We start from the raw sequence: 18,200 nt of genomic DNA, 5'->3' as shown, positions 1-18,200 counted from the left end.
AAGATGATAAAATATGGGTAGGATCTGATGAGAAACAGTCAAATGGAAAATAGGCCATCACGTAATGGCAGACAGATAAAAAGTGACAATTTTTTAAAGTGCGTATATACAAATGCTAGAAGTCCAAATGATAAGATGGGTGAACTAGAGTGCTTCGTATTAAATGAGGATATTGATATAACAGGCATCACAAAAACTTGGTGGAATGAGGATAATGAAAGGGACAAAGTAATTCTAGGGTACAAAATATATCGGAAGGAGAGAACAGGTTGTGCTGGTGGGGGAGTGGCACTATATGTGAAAGCAAGCGTGGAATCAAATGACGGAATAATCTTCAGTGAACCAAACGGCCCATTGTCCATTCATAAATCAGGCATATTTGAAACCGAAAAGGTGAGGACTGCGTAAAATAAATGTCCTGTCAAAATACACAACACTAGGGCTGGTCCTGGTTGTATTATTCATTGACATCATTCATTCATTAAAAGCCAGCTTTTTAAAAGGTAACTGAAGCTCTCGTTATTTGTAGGACACCTAGAGGCCCCATCATACGGGGTGCTGTGCAGACATATATTGAGACACAGAACCTATCGCAAAGAGTTAATCTAACTAGGCAAGGTGGCCAGGGGAGGAAGGTCCAGTTCCACAGAGGTATTTAGGTACCTAACTCCCCTTGAAATCAACGGGAATTAGGCACCTAAATACCTCTGCGGACCTGGGCCGTCATGGCTTGCTTAGGGTCATGCAGCAGGTCATTGCCTGAGCTGGGGCTTAAACTCAAGCCTCATGTGTTCCAGTCCTGTGCTCCATCCACTAGGCTACACTGCCCGGTGGATACTGCTGCAGAATCGCTACCTGAGTGCTATAGACGCCCAGAGCCTATGTGGGGCCTTGACCATAGATAAGTGGCACAAGGACAAGTCTCATATTGCCCCAGTACAGCATCATCTACAAGTATCTTGTAATACAAGCCCTGAGACACATTCACCTTAGAACCTTTTCTGTTACACTCACAGCTGTCTCTCCGAGGGGCTTTAGTACCATGTATGGTATGAAGTGTGAGCCATACGAATATATCTCGCCTTGCGTCACCCCCTCATTCCAAGGGGAGAGAAGACAAGGGAAATACCCTTCCCTCCGCCCCCTGCCACACCAGTGCAGGCGTTGCCGCTAAGCCTCTCCATCTGTCACAGGCAGGGGAAATTCCCAGATGCCAGAGGAGTACCCACCTGAAATTAATTATGGGAAATTTCCAAACAAAATAAATAAAGGATTAAAAAGGATGAGAGGGAGAGGGTGAGAATCTGGAAAGGTCTTCAGGGAACATGGGAAGCATGACAATTTCACATGGCATCTTCTGTAGTATCTGAACTGGTTGTACAGTTCAGCTTCTATAGGGCCGGATGGGGAGTCCAATGGGGTGCTTATCCCTTTAAGGTTTGTGCCGGACCATATTTAAGTAACTACTCTCTTAAACTCTCTGTGAATGCTGGCAGGAGTGAGTACCCCTTTAAGAGCAAGGCATGATGGGAACCCCTTCTCAGTATAAAGCAGAAGGCGCCCCCTCTGGTAGAGGTTCAGAATAGAGGACAGGTTTGAAGGAAGCAAAGGGCTTGAAGGCCCAGTCGGTGGGATGAAGCTGACTTAATGGACGGTTTATTCTCTCTTTTCTCCTGTCTCTCCCATGTTTGTTTCTGTAAGTATTAATATGCTGGGATTGTTTTCTATTACACACACTGAGTCCTTGCATTTCGTCTGGGATTCTGATGGCCCCCTATCATGGGAGAACATCATGAGAGATCCTATAACAACATAGCACATTACTCTTCCATTGCCACAGTGCGTAGAGCCCCCGTCTCTTTCGTGTCGGGACGGTGTTTATACTGAAGCCAATGGACAAGCCTGAGGCAGCAGCTATTAGCAGTGCTGAGCTGAACATCGCTCCGCTTGGAAATCTCAAATATGCCGAAGACATTGTCTTGTTGGCTCGGTTTGGCGAATCGCTGTAGCTGTGGCCAGTGTGGTCGGGCAAGAAGCACATTGGGCTGGTTATTAATCCGGATAAAACGAAGTCCTTGGCCATTGCCAGCCTCCATCTCCAGATTACAGCCAGCTCAGACAGGCCACTGCGCAGGCAGCAACTGTCGAACACTTGGGAAGCACCGTGCGCTGTGCCGGAGGATGCTTGAAAGAAGTGGATACGTGTATAGCACCAGCTAGCTGCCATGTTTCGGGCCTTTCAGCAGCCACTCTGGAGGTGGCATGATATCAAGCTTGCTACAAAGCTGCAGCTCTATAGACCCCTTCCCCCGCTGCCCCCCGCCACTTCTCCCAACTCTATTGCATGGCGGTGGAACGGGGGCATTGAGGAAAACTGGAGAGCCGCAGATTGACTTTGTCGTCTTGGTCTGCTGCTTCAGATTAAGTGGCAGGAGACACTCAGCAATGAGGATAGTCACAGCTGAGCCCAGCAACCACCTCCATCAGCACCTCCACCAGCACCTCCACCTCTACCAGCACCTCCATCAGCACAAGCACCTCCACCTGCATCAGCACCTCCACCAGCACCACCACCTCCACCTGCATCAGCACCTCCACCTGCATCAGCACCTCCATTAGCACAACCACCTCCACCATCACCTCCACCTCCACCAGCACAACCACCTCTACCAGCACCTCCATCAGCACAAGCACCTCCATCAGCATCAGCACCTCCACCTGCATCAGCACCTCCACCTGCACAACCACCTCTACCAGCACCTCCACCAGCACAGCCACCTCCACCAGCACAGCCACCCGCATCAGAACCTCCACCAGCACCTCCACCTCCACCTGCATCAGCACCTCCACCAGCACCACCACCTCCATCATCACCTCCACCTCCATCAGCACAAGCACCTCCACCCGCATCAGCACCTCCACCCGCACCACCACCTCCACCAGCACAACCACCAGCACTGGTTTGACTTCAGCGGCATTTTTGGTACGGACGTAGTATTAGGCCGGAAGATCAACAAATTACAAAGCATGTGTACCAAGAAATGCCACTACGCAGCCAGTGATTGAGCAGGCACCAAAAGCTCCAATGGAGCAAGAAGATCACCAGAGATGAGCACAGCCTGAATAGCCAGACCGACCATCTTAAAGGACCTAGATAGAGACCAGTCTAGGTGGTGCTTTATCTGCTCCATCCATCCCTTTGGGATTTGCCTGTAGCACACCAGCGTCAGTCACCCTGCAGAGTGCATCACAGGATGTGCTGGTCGGGTCCCTATCTCCACTGCCCCCAGGCTGGGCAGCGTTGCAGCAGTCAGTCAATCAACAGGATGCAACGCAGGGCTCCCAAAGAAACGTCACTTCTGCTGGGCTGCAGAACCCCCCGCATGTGAATGACGACCATTCCGCACGCAGCCCCCGGGGCCGCAGAGAGAAAACAAAGGCCACCAAGGCAAAAATGTCCTGTCAAAACCAGTAGCTGCTATACAAACATCTTAATGCAAAGCAGCCCTAAATGGAGCGGAGGGAAACGTGCCTGGGAAAACGTAGCTGAAATGACAGGGCTGGAGCAAAAGGACACAGAGCAGGGAGGGCTTTGCAAAGAGAGGACAGAAGCGGCAGGATTGGGCGCCTCCCATCTTTTTTTAGAATTAGCGTTTTATTTACAACAGGTCGAATACGAAGCCAGCAGACAAACATCATAGGACGACCACTTGAGAACTCAGCCCAGAGCTGTGAGCAGAACAGTTGTTCGCTAGCTCGCTTGGGGATGTATACAGCCGTCCATCACCGGAGTAACAGGAGGACAGTTCCCCCCGTGATATCCCCCAAGAACTTTAGAAGCTGTCTCCTTGACTTCAGGTTTTAGCATTGAGCATTGGCCTGCTAAACCCAAGGTTATGAGCTCAATCCTTGAGGGGGCCATTTAGGGATCTGGGGCAAAAATCTGTCTGGGGAGTGGTCCTGCTTTAAGCAGGGGATTGGACTCGATATCTCCTGAGGTCCCTTCCAACCCTGATCTTCTATGATCTGGGGGCCATCTATGTAAAGGCAAAGTCCCAAGGGGATTTCTTGGGGTCTTCTCCCTCTTCAGGGCCAAAGACACTGCTTGGGGGAGGTTTTTTGGTTTGGACTTTTAGATTTTATTGATCTCATTTTTGGTTGGTAGGGGTGCACGGGGTGGTGAGCATCATTCTGGTGGTGGAAAGACATTAAAGACAAGACCAAGTCTCGGCAAAGATATAAAACTAGCGGTGTTCTGTGTGGACCTCAGGTGAGTTACTCCTGATTTACACCGCTTTGCATGAGAAGAGGATGAGGCCCACAGAATAAATCAGGGGTGTATGTTTCAGGCCACCAGAGATGATTGTTGAGTGAGTGTCATCAGCAGGGGCGGGCGGTGCACAGTGCAGAGACAGAGAACTTTCCCCAAGGAACTTACAATCCTGATCAGCCGGACAGGCCATGGAAACAACGCATCCTCCAAGGAACTGCTCCCAGATAAGCAGACAACGCACCAATGTTGGCTCTTATATTGCACCTTTCACTGTAAATGTCCTTTAGAAAAGGAAGGTGAATATTATTATCCCTATTTTACAGATGGGGAAGTAAATGTACCGAGAGGGGGAGTGACTAAGGTCCCCTAGCGGGTCAGTGGCAGAACCCGGCCTTCTGACTTCCAATCCAGTGTTCAACCTACTAGGCCCCGCTGCCTTAAAGCAGTGCAGGCTCTTCCCCCCACGTTCCCTTCTCTTGTGCCCTATGTTTGAAAGCCTTTATAGGAGAAATGTCGAGGAAGGAGGGGGTTGAAAGAGTGGAGTGTAATTGTATAGGGATAGGAGGAGAGGGAGTGAGATGGAAGAAGATATGAAGAGCATGAACCAGATTGTGGCCCTTGTGCCCCGCTCTGGCAGCATCTAGGAGCTAGAAAGGAGGAGATTACCCCCAGTGCAGGAGCAACATAGGACTGACATACACAATCCTACACGCAGAGCTGGCTCCAGGCACCAGCGAACCAAGCAGGTGCTTGGGGCGGCACATTTTCAGGGGTGGCATTCCAGCCAGACTTTTTTTTTTTTTGTGCTTGGGCGGCAAAAGCCTAGAGCTGGCCCTGCCAGCAGCAGCGCGTCCTGCACTAGGGGCGCCCTGGGACCGCTGCGGTTCACGTCGGGAAGCAGCACCTGCACCTTATGGCCGGGCAGGCTCCGAGCGCGGGACACTCGGGCTGGGGGCCGCCCTTTGGGGCATACAGAGCCGCCTGTAGGTGCCGCAAGGCAGCTGCCCCCAGCGTTGCAGCCGGGGCTGGACGAAGCAGCCCGAGCCATCCAGGGACTGCGTCAGGGCGGCCAGGAGCAGCAGCAGCAGCGGGGCCATAGAGGGCGGGGCGCTGCCGTGCGGGGCCCACGTCCCGCTCTCCAGGGCTCCACTCCCTCTGGGGCTGCCCTGCCCCGGCTCCTCAGCCCCCTGCCTGGGCACTCCCCCGGCTCTGCCCTCTCCGGTCCCGGCTGGTCCTGGAGGCGGGAGCCCCAGCTGGAGGGACCCTGAGCTGAGGCGTGGCCTGGGAGCCCCACTGCTTACCCCGACCCTGACAGTGCCGGACCAACTGGAGGCAAGGGGGGAGCGGGCAGAGTCAGCACTGGTGGGGGGAGCCCAGGGCTGGGGCAGCAGGGAGTGTGGGTGGGGTGGGGGGACAGCCCAGAGTTGGGGCGGCAGGGGGTGTGGGTGGGGGGGGAGAGCCCAGCGCTGGGGTGGGGGGCAGCCAAAATTTTTTTTGCTTGGGGCGGCAAAAAACCTAGAGTCGGCCCTGCCTACACGGCCCCCTCTTGCAGTGCCAGGCCTAGGGGCATGCCAGGTCCAGCGGGCAATGAGGACCGCCACAAGTTAGAGGAGCCCCTGGGGCTGCTCTAATTTACGTCCTGGATCACACCAGCCCCCAGACCGGGCAGACCCTAGGAGGCACAAAGCTGGTTTAAAGCCACCCCACTCCCCACCTGTGCCAGAGCCCCAGAAGGGAGCAGCACCAGCTGTAGCCCTTGGGGGGGTCTGTGTTTGTCCAGCACCTACCATGGCCCATAACTAGAGCGCCGGGCTGCTATGGCATCACAGCTCATCAATCATCCATCTAGCGTCCCTTGCTCATCACCATGGTGCCTGAATGCCGAGAGCAGGAGGGTGGACAGGGTACAAGGAGGAAGAGATTGCCTCATTGAACCTTATCTGCCTAACACTGACTGCTGCAGCCGTCTCTCCCTCCGCTGAGGTTTGGCCTCCTTGCAAACGTCCCATTCGCATTTCTGTTCTGTTGGATAACCAGTGCCAAGAGGCGGTGGAAGTTTTATTTAGGGTCTGATCTTATAGCCCAGCCTGGAACGTTCATGCTTTTAGAGAGACTGGCGATACAGGTTCGGGCTGAAAATAGCTCTCCTGAGGACGCTGCTGCCTGATGTTGTCTCTCCGGGACAGATGTTCCTTTGGACTAGGGTGACCAGACAGCAAGTGTGAAAAATCGGGACAGGGGGTGGGGGGTAATAGGAACCTATAACAGAAAAAGACCCAAAAATCAGGACTGTCCCTATAAAATCGGGACATCTGGTCACCCTACTTTGGACACATGTGCCCAACATGTGTGGCTGCTAATAAAAGGGTTGCTCCTAGCAACAGGGACTTGAAAGCTCTCCACACTTCCTTTGAGATATTTATACAGTGGGGCAGATTAGTGGGGGGAGCAGGCAGGTTAAAGCCATGGGGACAGGAGCCGGGGGAATGAAAATGACTGGGTTGGCTGTTGCAACAATGGGATGTTGAAACAGGTGGCATTGTCCAAGGCCTGGCTGGTGGGAAATGGAGACCCGCTCGCCTCAAACACATGGAAATGACACCAGTCCTACGGGACTCTCTCAACGGCAGGCGGGGAGGGGGCAGATCCAGCCCGGTTCCCAGGCGCTCCCCTTCTCACCAGCAGAAGCAGCAGGTTGCTGGAGGAGCAGGCACAGCCTCTCCCAGGGTGGAGGGTTGAAGACGTTGTCACCCTGCAGGATTTGGGATGATTCGTCTCCTGGAACGTCCAGCCGTTTCCCTGCGGAGCTGGAGAATTCAGCCCAGTGTTGATCCATGAATTTAATTTTAAAGGTTTCCATGGAATGTTGTTTGAAAATAGCATCTCCAGGCAACCTCCCCTCTGCGCTGCTCACGCCCCAAACCCCTCTAGCCCCCCCACCCTGTGCCGCTAGTGCCCCACCTCAAACCCCCTCCCCTCTAGCCCCCCCACCCTGTGCCGCTAGTGCCCCCCCTCAAGCCCCCTCCCCTCTAGCCCCCCAGTGCCGCTAGTGCCACACCTCAAACCCCCTCCCCTAGCCCCCCCGTGCTGCTAGTGCCCCCCCAAACTCCCTCCCCTCTAGCCCCCCACCCTGTGCCGCTAGTGCCCCACCTCAAACCCCCTCCCCTAGCCCCCCCAGTGCCACTAGTGCCCACCTCAAACCCCCTCCCCTCTAGCCCCCCCCAGTGCCGCTAGTGCCTCAAACTCCCTCCCCTCTAGCCCCCCCAGTGCCGCTAGTGCCCCACCTCAAACCCCCTCCCCTCTAGCCCCCCCAATGCCGCTAGTGCCCCACCTCAAACCCCCTCCCCTCTAGCCCCCCCACCCTGTGCCACTAGTGCCCCACCTCAAACCCCCTCCCCTCTAGCCCCCCCACCCTGTGCCGCTAGTGCCCCACCTCAAACCCCCTCCCCTAGCCCCCCCAGTGCCACTAGTGCCAACCTCAAACCCCCTCCCCTCTAGCCCCCCCCAGTGCCGCTAGTGCCTCAAACCCCCTCCCCTCTAGCCCCCCCAATACCGCAAGTGCCCCACCTCAAACCCCCTCCCCTCTAGCCCCCGCACCCTGTGCTGCTAGTGCCTCAAACCCCCTCCCCTCTAGCCCTCCCCCAAATGACTACTGCCCAACCATCTCCCCTCTAGTCTTTCCCCCTGGCACCACTATTGCCCCAAAGCCCCTCCTCATGTAGTCCACCCCCCAGCCCTGCTATCGCCCCCCCCTTCTCCTCTAGCCCCCCTAGCCTCACTAATGCCACGAATCCCAGGCTCACACCCAGGCCCAGGCCAGCCTGTTACCATGCCGGCAGGTTATGTCATTGGCCCCAGGTCAAGACTCAGTCCTCACCTGCAGCAGCTGTCATGCACTCCGGAAGCTGTGTCAGCACACCTCAGTCCCCCCCAGCAGCCCTGTATTCATCCCAGACTCACCGCCCCAGAGCGCCTCCTCGCGGCGAGACCCAGCACCGCAGGCCTCTGCCTTCCCCCCTGCCCCCTTCTGTGATCTGGGGCCACGTCACAGGGAGAGTCCCAACCCTTCCAGGTTAACCACCTCCCAGTTCACCGCTCAGTGGAATGAAAACTCCTCCACCCTTCCCGGTCTCAGTGGGCAATTCACCCCTGGCCCAGGCTCGGCAGAGCTCCTCTTCGCCCTGTTAGACAGCGCTGCCCAGGGCTTTGCCCCGCAGGCCCAGCTCCTCCGAAGCCACAGACACGCAGGGTTCTCCCCTGAAGCCTCCCAAGCCTGCTTTAGGCGTCTCCAGCTTTTCCTTCAGAGACAGCCCCAGCCAGGACACAGGCGCCTTCCCACAAGCCCCTCTCTGGTTCCTTTCCCAGAGAGCAGAAACTCCCACCTGCCTCTCTCCTGGATGGGCTGGTCTCTGGGTCTCCTTGCCCTGGGGTCCTTCCTTTATAGGCACTGCCCAGCCTAGATCTCCTCAGCTGGTCCTAATCCTTAACGACCCGCCTCCCCTAATTGGGTTCAGCGGCTCCCCTTAACCCCGTCACTGCCAGAGCGGCGTTGATACCCCCATCACAGCAGGACGCTACACCTAGGGGCCAGATGGAGATCAGAGCCCCACCGTGCCAGGTGCTGTACATACACAAAGAGACAAAACAGGCGGGAGGGGGAAACAGAGCTGTGTAGATGTTCAGGCTTGGGCTGGAGCTCGGGCTCTGAAGCCTGGGGGGGCAGGCCCCACGCCCTGATGTCTACAAGTCTATTTTTAATGCCAAGCACGAGCCCAAGTCTGTAGCCCTGAGCTCTGGGATTCGCTGCCGCGGGTTTCTGCTTGCCACGTAGACGTGCCCAGAGAGGGGAAGGGACTTGCCAAGGGTCGCTTAGCAGAGAACCCAAGTCTCCTTCACCGTCGTGCAGCTCGCTCACCATTGTACCACACTGTCCCTCCTCTCTGCAGCTCCAACCTCAAACCCCCCCCCCGCCCCCACAGTCCCTTTGCTGCCCCCAGGCCTGACCACTAGCACTGCAGCAGAGAGGTTGTTCTGACCTCTGGAGAAGCTTTGAGACGGCAGGCCTGACTGTCCCTTCTGTCACCATGTCAGCGCGCCCTGACTCCTGTCCCCGATCAGCAGCTAAGATGAGAACCGGAGCCTCCAGCCATTATGTGCTTAAAACTCGCCAGATCCCCGTCAGCCTGGGCACAGGCTAATGCGGCTCGCCCTGGAGTCAGCGGGAACTTTTATGCCAAGGCTGAATTAATAGTAGCTGCTGGTGCAGAAGAAAGCAGAGAACAAGGCCACGTGTTTGCAATTACTTGATTTTACAAGGGGAATTCAATTATTGGGATTGGAGGAGCTGATGGATTTGATGCTGTTATTGTCACCAGTATATAAAACTGCAAGCCCTGTTTCAGAGCCGTAATGATTTCCATGTGCTGCTGCTGTAATCCGAGGAGCTAAAGACTTTGCAAAGGGCATTTCACACACATCTCGGTCCCCCACGTCCACGCCGCTAGTTTAAATATTTATGCTGCCGTGTCAAATGGAAGGCGCTCACAGATGACTGAGACCCTGCCTGCATGAGGGTAATTTGCACCAGTGAAGCTGGACCATGAGTAAAACCTCACTGTTATATAGTGCCGTTCATCAAAGGAGGTCAGTGACATTAGTCCCATTTCACAGATGGGGAAACTGAGGCACAGACAGGTGAGATGACTTTCCTAAAGTTACCCAACAGCAGAGCCAGGAGTGGTATCCAGCTTCCCTGAGTCCTAGGTCAGGCCTCTATCCACAAAGCCATACTGACCCCCTAATGTAGACACAATGCACCAGAGCAGAATGGGGTTTACACCAGTGCAATTTAGGACTTGTCTACACAGGGACATCCGTTAATCCGAATTCACTAAAGGTGAGAATTTGAAGTGGAGTAGTTAAACTGCATTAAACCCTGCGGGGATGCTGTGATTCAGAATTAAAGCGGCCTTAATTCGGTTTAGTTTAATTTACTTCCTCTGCAAATTTCCCTCATGTAGACAAGGCCTGAGTAAAGGGCTCCTAAAACATCAGGTAACTCTTCACATCATAGGGTCCAGTGCTGCCCGAAGAAGTCCAGGCTAATCTTTACCAGGTTTGCACTTGGGCTGAAACCCATCCCAACATGGAATATTCCATGCAATTTAAGCCCCACTTACTTAAGGGGAGGGTACAGGTGGGGTAACTATGCCATGGGCCTCTGCATCATGCACCCCCTGTAGGCATCAGGGGCTCTCTAAATGGGCCAGCAAAGAGGGGGTCATTGAGGGCGGATTGGGGCTACTGGATCTGAGTATTTATAACTGGTGGCCCAAAAGCCATGTGGGGGGGGGGGCAGCTGCCACTGGCTACAATGGGGTTATGCTGCAGATGAGTGGAAGCTGGGCCATCAGATTGCATTCCCCTCTCCCCTGAACAAAGCTGGGAGTTTGCACTATGCAAAAAGGGGCGGCTTTCACCCTGTGCTTGGATTCCATCTTGACGCTTAATGACGGGGAGGGGGGAAAATGAAGCTCTTTGCCTGTGAAAAATCCCTGTGTGATGCCCCTGGAGACTGGGCTTCCAGACCGGCTCCCCAGCCAGGGCCGGCTCTAGGATTTTTGCCGCCCCAAGCAAAAAAATTTTGGCTGCCCCCCACCCCAGCACTGGGCTCTCCCCCTCCACCCACACCCCCTGCCGCTCCAACCCTGGGCTCTCCCCCCTCACCCCACCCGCACTCCCTGACATCCCAACTCTGGGCTCCCCCACCAGTGCTGACTCCGCCCGCTCCCCTCTTGCCTCCAGTCGGTCCGGCGCTGTCAGGGTCGGGGTAAGCAGTGGGGCTCCTGGGCCACGCCTCAGCTCAGGGTCCCTCCAGCTGGGGCTCCCGCCTCCAGGACCGGCCGGGACCCGGGAGGGCAGAGCCGGGGGAGTGCCCAGGCAGGGGGCTGAGGAGCCGGGGCAGGGCAGCCCCAGAGGGAGCGGAGCCCTGGAGAGCGGGACGTGGGCCCCGCACGGCAGCGCCCCGCCCTCTATGGCCCCGCTGCTGCTGCTGCTCCTGGCCGCCCTGCCGCAGTCCCTGGATGGCTCGGGCTGCTTCTCCCAGCCCTGGCTGCAACGCTGGGGGCAACCGCTCTGTGGCACCTACAGGCGGCTCTGTATGCCCCAAGGGGCGGCCCCCAGCCCGAGTGTCCTGCGCTCGGAGCCCGCCCGGCCTTAAGGTGCGGGTGCTGCTTCCCGACACAAACCGCAGCGGCCCCAAGGCGCCCCCGGTGCAAGACGTGCTGCTGCTTCCAGGGCCGGCTCTGGGCTTTTGCTGCCCAAGCGCCAAAAAAAAAAAAAAAAGTCTGGCTGGAATGCCGCCCCTGAAAATGTGCCACCCCAAGCACCTGCTTGGTGCGCTGGTGCCTGGAGCCGGCCCTGTCCCCAGCACCCATAGCAGCACCGCATGCTCCTCCCACCCCACGGCTCTGACTGATCTGTCGGACTAGCTCCCAAGGGCGGGAAGGGCAGAGCCGGTCCTACTGGTTTATTCACTCCCTGCTGGGAATGACGTTTGGTCCCTATCCACGGGGGCTGCATTCGAACTAACTTTGAGCCAACTGGTTTGGACAAACGAAGACTCTACATGAGCCTCCACCCCAGACTCACCCCCTTGGCAAAGGTTTGTGGAAGTGCCTTTGTTTTAAAACGACTGGACGTTGTTTTTGCAGGGGCCTCGGCCTGCCCTGGTTCCAGCCGAGGCTGGAGCTGCAGTACAAGTGCTGGGAGAGAAGCTGATGCTGACCTCACCACAAGCAGCCCATAGAGGAGACGTCACAAGGAAACCGGTTCTTGCGAGATGTTGGAACCAAGATGAGCATTTCAGCCTCCAGCCCTTGGGTCCAATCCAGCTCTCGCCGAATACAATTGGGAGGGAGGCTTTGATGGGAGTTGGATCAGACTCCGGCTGAGGTTATCCCATCTCGAGCGTGTACCAGCAACCTCGTCGTGAACGCTTCAGAGTCACGTTCCCAGCCCCCCTGAGCACACGCCTGACTTGGTCCCACCCAAAAAGCCCCTATAGCACACAACTGACCCGGTCCCACCCCAGCATAAGACGAATCTGTCTGAAAATGGAAAATCCAGCACTTGCCAGCCCTTCCGTGCAATATTGCGCTGTTAGAATAATTGCACGGAAGTCCCTCTATGAACCTCAGCTTTGCCTACGCCTAATGGCTTCCCTGAATGTGGATCTGAAATGCTAATGGGCAGCAGCACACGAGACACGGATTATGGCGTGGCAGGAGACATGATAAAGGCACAGCAGGGGCCTCGCACTGCCTCTTTGCAAGCCAAGCTAGCACTCAGCACGTTTCAGCTTCCCCCTCCTCTCGTTACTCAGAGTCCGGAGCGACTGGAGCGAAGACGGAGACGGAGCACATTACGACGGCATCTGCCAGGCCCAAACTCTCCGGGGACCCCAGGGTGTTCCCCAACAAACTGTCAACGATCATTTGGGTGGGGAAGGGCTAGGTTTTCCAAACTGGCAGCCGAAACTGGACGTGCAAAATATGCATGTGCAAAAAGGCTAATTGCATGTAACCAGATCTGCAGGGTCCGGGGCGCTACCTGTAGTCACAGTTATTGCTGCTCTCGTGGGAGTGCACAGGGGGGGAGAAGAGGGGTACAGGGAAGCCTTCGCTGCCAGGCACAGCTAAGCAAGAAGCAGCCAGACTCTTGCCTTCCAAGAGCAGGATGCGAGTGACGCCAGCAGCCCTAGGACCACGGAGAGTGGGGTGTGGAGAGCCCTTGCTGTCCTCCAGCTAGCAGAGCGCACTGCTTTTGTAGTTGGCTAGCCATTCATAGTCTTTGTTTAATCCTGAGCTGATGGTGTCAAATTTGCAGATGAACTGAAGCTCAGCAGTTTCTCTTTGAAGTCTGGTCCTGAAGTTTTTTTGCTGCAGGATGGCTACCTTTAAATCTGCTATTGTGTGGCCAGGGAGGTGAAGTGTTCTCCTACAGGTTTTTGTATATTGCCATTCCTGATATCTGACTTGTGTCCATTTATCCTCTTGCGTAGTGACTGTCCAGTTTGGCCAATGTACATAGCAGAGGGGCATTGCTGGCACATGATGGCATATATAACATTGGTGGACGTGCAGGAGAATGAACCAGTGATGTTGTAGCCGATCTGGTTAGGTCCTGTGATGGTGTTGCTGGTATAGATATGTGGGCAGAGTTGGCATCGAGTTTTGTTGCATGGGTTGGTTCCTGAGTTAGAGTTGTTATGGTGCGGTGCATGGTTGCTGGTGAGAATATGCTTAAGGTTGGCAGGTTGTCTGTGGGCGAGGACTGGCCTGTGAAAGTGAGGGATCGTTGTCCAGGATGGGTTGTAGATCACTCATGATGCGTTGGAGAGGTTTAAGCTGAGGACTGTAGGTGATGGCCAGTGGAGTTCTGTTGGTTTCTTTCTTGGGCCTGTCTTGCAGCAGGAGGCTTCTGGGTACACTTCTGGCTCTGTTGATTTGTTTCCTTATTTCCTCATGTGGGTATCGTAGTTTTGAGAATCCTTGGTGAAGATCTTGTAGGTGTTGGTCTCTGTCTGAGGGGTTGGAGCAAATGCGGTTGTACCTCAGCGCTTGGCTGTAGACGATGGATCGTGTGGTGTGTCCGGGATGGAAGCTGGAGGCATGAAGGTAGGCATAGCAGTCAGTGGGTTTCTGGTATAGGGTGGTGTTAACATGACCATCACTTATTTGTATCGTGGGGTCTAGGAAGTGGACCTCCTGTGTAGATTGGTCCAGGCTGAGGTCGATGGTGGGGTGGAAGCTGTTGAAATCGTGGTGGAATTCTTCCAGAATCTCTTTCCCATGGGTCCAGATGAGGAAGATGTTGTCAATGTAGCGTAGGTAGAGAAGGGGCATCTTCGACATCTTCCTCATCTGGACCCATGGGAAAGAAATTCTGGAAGAATTCCACCACGATTTCAACAGCTTCCACCCCACCATCAACCTCAGCCTGGACCTCCCCTACAGCCTCTCCTATCCCAGTGCTGGGCCCCCAATGCCACTCAGTCCTGACCCACAGCCCCCACCTCTAGTCCAGTCCACAGCACCTCCAGCACACACTTTTGCTGATGCCTCTCAATCTTGACCCACAGCCCCCCCAGCTATTGTGGTCCCAGGTTTGCTGCTTTCCCCTGACACTGCTCCGCCAATGCCCCTCTCTCGTGGCCCACAACCCGCCCTGTTACTCAGGGCTTAATCTGTAATGAAAGAGATGCCAGGGCTCAAGCAATTTTTTTTACTTTCATAACTGATTCAGCAAGCCCAGAGGCACCGGGGCTCTGAACGTCCAGGCCCAGAGGAGCTGGGCTATGAACTGCCAGGCCCAGAGGTGCCGGGGCTCTGAACGGCCAGGCCCAGAGGAGCTGGACTATGAACCGCCAGGCCCAGAGGTGCCGGGGCTCTGAACGTCCAGGCCCAGAGGAGCTGGACTATGAACTGCCAGGCCCAGAGGTGCCGGGGCTCTGAATGGCCAGGCCCAGAGGTGCCGGGGCTACAAACTGCCAGGCCCAGAGGTGCCGGGGCTACAAACTGCCAGGCCCAGAGGTGCCGGGGCTACAAACTGCCAGGCCCAGAGGTGCCGGGGCTCAGCCCTGGTACAAATTAAGCCCTGCTGCTAAGTGCTGGGACCAGATGCGTCATTGAAGCCCCCCAATGAAGCGGATCATAGACCTGGCTGAGGGCCAGGACTTTAACTAGTGTCAGATCACAAGAGTCCTTTCCTCCCACCTTGTCCTAAGCATCCGTCTGCCACAGACATATCTGAGATCTCCCTGTTGGCCCAAATTTTCAAAAGTGCCTGGAATTGGCACCTCCTCATCTATTATTGGGAGTGGACTACATCCACCCTGATCGGATTGGCCCTGTCAGCACTGGTTCTCCACTTGTGAGGTAACTCCCTTCTCTTCATGTGTCATTATATAATGCCTGCAGCTGTAACTTTCACTCCATGCATCTGAAGAAGTGGTTTTTTTTACCCATGAAAGCTTATGCCCAAATAAATCTGTTAGTCTTTAAGGTGCCACCAGACTCCTTGTTGTTTTTGTGGAGACAGACTAACACGGCTACCCCCTGATACTTTTCTTCCATATAGAGACTTCTTAAGAGGAGTTTTCTAAACGCCCCTCCTCGATTCAGATGTCATTCCGACACTTTGGCATACACGTTCCATGTTAAATATTTCTCTAGTCCACCTCCCAGATCCCAGTTAATTCATCAAGCCATGTGGGAAGGGATGTTTTAAATACATGATACACAGTAAGAGGAGACACTGGAACCGAGTGAAAAATCTGAAGGCAGCCGGAAAGTGCTCAGTACATAATGTCTCACTCAAAATCTAATATGAGCAAGTGTCCATAAACATAAAGGGAAAAATCTAAGCAATTAAGTCATTGGAAATGTCAGCTAGCCCATGGACCCCACATTCTGACATGAAGGATGGATAAAAACATAGACATTAAAAATTCCTGAAAACTAACAAAGGAACAATGATTAATCTCTCCCCGTTCCAGGGCAATCGCGTTATATACACACAAAGGAGTCATAAAAATTCCATGATGACGGAACACAAAGTCCCTGAAGAGCTTCACCGATGAAATACAACCATACTTGAAGAGGTTGGAAGCGTTACGTATTGGGCTGTGCCGCGGACTGGCTCCCACTTACGGAGGGTGCATGATGGACTCTCTCTCTGGAGCATTTCACAGCAATGTATAGACCATTGCAAGTAAAAAAAATAAATAAAAAAATTCTGCTATGCCATTGTAAAGGATCTACCCAGGCTTGGCAGCAGGAATAGAGCGCAGGCCCCTGCCACTTGTGCTAAAGGTACAGCTCTGTTCGGTGCACGTAAGTAGTAGGCTGTTATCCTGCATGTGAGCCATGCACTACAGAAAGACACGACTGCCAGTGGCTATGCTACCGCCCACAGAATCCACGTAACCACATGGAGAAAGAGCTGGGGGCAAGTCGACGGTGCTGCCCCTCGTAGCTCCCACAAGATGAATGACCCGGGGAAACCGACTTCCAACTGGAGCAGTCAGACCTGACTTTGAAGGGCTTATTAAGAAGCCGGTCAAGGCACAGTCTGACTGAACTTGATGTAGTGACGGAAAGAAGGCGAGTTCCTCGAGGTTTGCACTGTATCGGTTTGCCAAGTACTTGATCCTGGGCGCTGTCGAGAACCTTGTGGGAGGTGCAGCACGCTCCTGAGTCAGTGCGATGCCAAGGGTGAATTGAAGGGGTCTCAGGCCTGGCTCCTCAAAGGTATTAAGGCACCTAACTCCCTTTGGCCTCGGCATCCTACAGGATGAGGCGCGAGGGTCTCAGCTGCACCAGGTGTCGCTTGCCGCTTTCTGGTCCGCTGTGCACTGTCTAACCTGTCAGTCATGTTGAGAGGCTCCTGCCCCAGGCCCAAGCAGCCCAAACTCCACCCCAGGTCAGGGCAAGCCGTCAGAATGCAGTGGGAGGCAGGGAGCCCCTACGCACTCACCGTCATTGCTAAGCCAGGGAGGTGAACCTAGAGAGCCATTCACAAGAGGCTGAATTTCCAGTGCAGGCTTGGGTAATAGTACCTATGAACAACTGTTCTAAGGTAACAGCTGGAAGCCCCAGGACCTTTGATTTCCCCCACAGACATGGGGGGGTAGCGGAGCAGGAACCAAGCCTATAAGGCAGGAAACCTGGGTCCTAGTCCTGCTGCTCTTCGGGCCTGGGACAAGTCCTTTCAACTCTGTTCCCCACACACACTTTTGCTGCCTATATAGCTTCCCGGCTCTTCGGCATTGCTCCCCAGATGCATGCACCACACCTCGCACAATGGACACCTGGCCTTGGCTGGGGCTTTTAGGTGCTACTGTCACATAGATAATAATTCAATGGAGGGGGGATGCCCGTCAGCGTCTCTTTTTCTAAAAAAAAAATGGGTATTGGTTTCCAACGCCAGCGTCACACTTCTCCACTCCTGTCAGCGGGCCCCTGTCACATTCTGTCTGGAACGGACGGATCTGTCCAGCAAAGTGACATCTGGACTCCTTGAGCCAGGGATCACTTGTAGATCACAGCAAGCGACTGAGATTTTCTTGCTAGGAAACCAGCTCCCCAAAGAGATTGATGGAAGCCCTGGGACTATAGAGACACCAGGGTCTTGGCACATCTGCAACTGGCCGCAGCGGTGCTTTGCTGTGCAATCGTTTGGCAGGGGCTCAGCCGTGCTTCGACCCTCACGGTCGTCCTGCTACAGGAACAGCTGTTGGCATCTTAGTACCCAGCAGAGTTTGCCCCTGACGCTTCACCATCTCTTCACCCATCATCTTTGAAGATACTCTGTGCCGGAGGCTGGGTCTATGCTACACCGTTCTGCCAGCACCGCTGCCAGCGAGGAGGGTGAAAAAAATCATAGCTACGTCAGCTAGAAGGGTGACAAGATCACCCCCCTTAACTGATATGCCGGGAAACCCCCAGTGTAAAAACAGCTCTGCTGACAGAGTGCTGCTGCTGTCCACACAGCTTGTGTCTTTCCGATCAGTGGTGTTTCTGCACCACCAGAACTCCTCTTTCCGTTGGCATACACTGTCTACCCTAGGGAGCTCCGCCGGCATTGGCTCTGCACAGCAGATCTGGCCTTAGACTCTCAGGATGAAATTCACCTGTGCAGAGGGTCAGTATAAGGCCGTTGGGGTTAGCTGGGATTTCAGCCTCGCCCTTGGTCCATGACCCCAGAGTGAAATCCGCCCTCCATGCTTAAGCACACTGTGACAAAGCTCTGTCCTTGTCTCCATGGGTCCTGCGTTTCCTGATGGATTTCGCTAGCCTCAGAGGTTCACTGTGACCTTCCCCTTAACCCTTCTCTCTCTAGAGACAAGGGTCATAGTCTACTGAGC

General features: G+C 54.7%; 1 long non-coding RNA gene across 1 annotated transcript in view; it reads right to left on the bottom strand.

Annotated features, from left to right (window-relative positions):
• Nucleotides 1–566: 566 nt before the first annotated feature.
• LOC135977448 (uncharacterized) overlaps nucleotides 567–18,200 on the bottom strand; it is a 121,780-nt gene continuing 104,146 nt past the window's right edge. Inside the window, exon 3 of the long non-coding RNA XR_010594941.1 lies at nucleotides 567–587. This is a non-coding gene — a long non-coding RNA (uncharacterized LOC135977448). The remainder of the gene's footprint in view (nucleotides 588–18,200) is intronic.

Source organism: Chrysemys picta, chromosome 25 (genome assembly GCF_011386835.1).
Source record: "Chrysemys picta bellii isolate R12L10 chromosome 25, ASM1138683v2, whole genome shotgun sequence".
NCBI classification, from domain to species: domain Eukaryota; kingdom Metazoa; phylum Chordata; order Testudines; family Emydidae; genus Chrysemys; species Chrysemys picta.
Note: the sequence above shows the minus strand (reverse complement) of the source record. Positions and strands in the feature narration are given on the sequence as shown.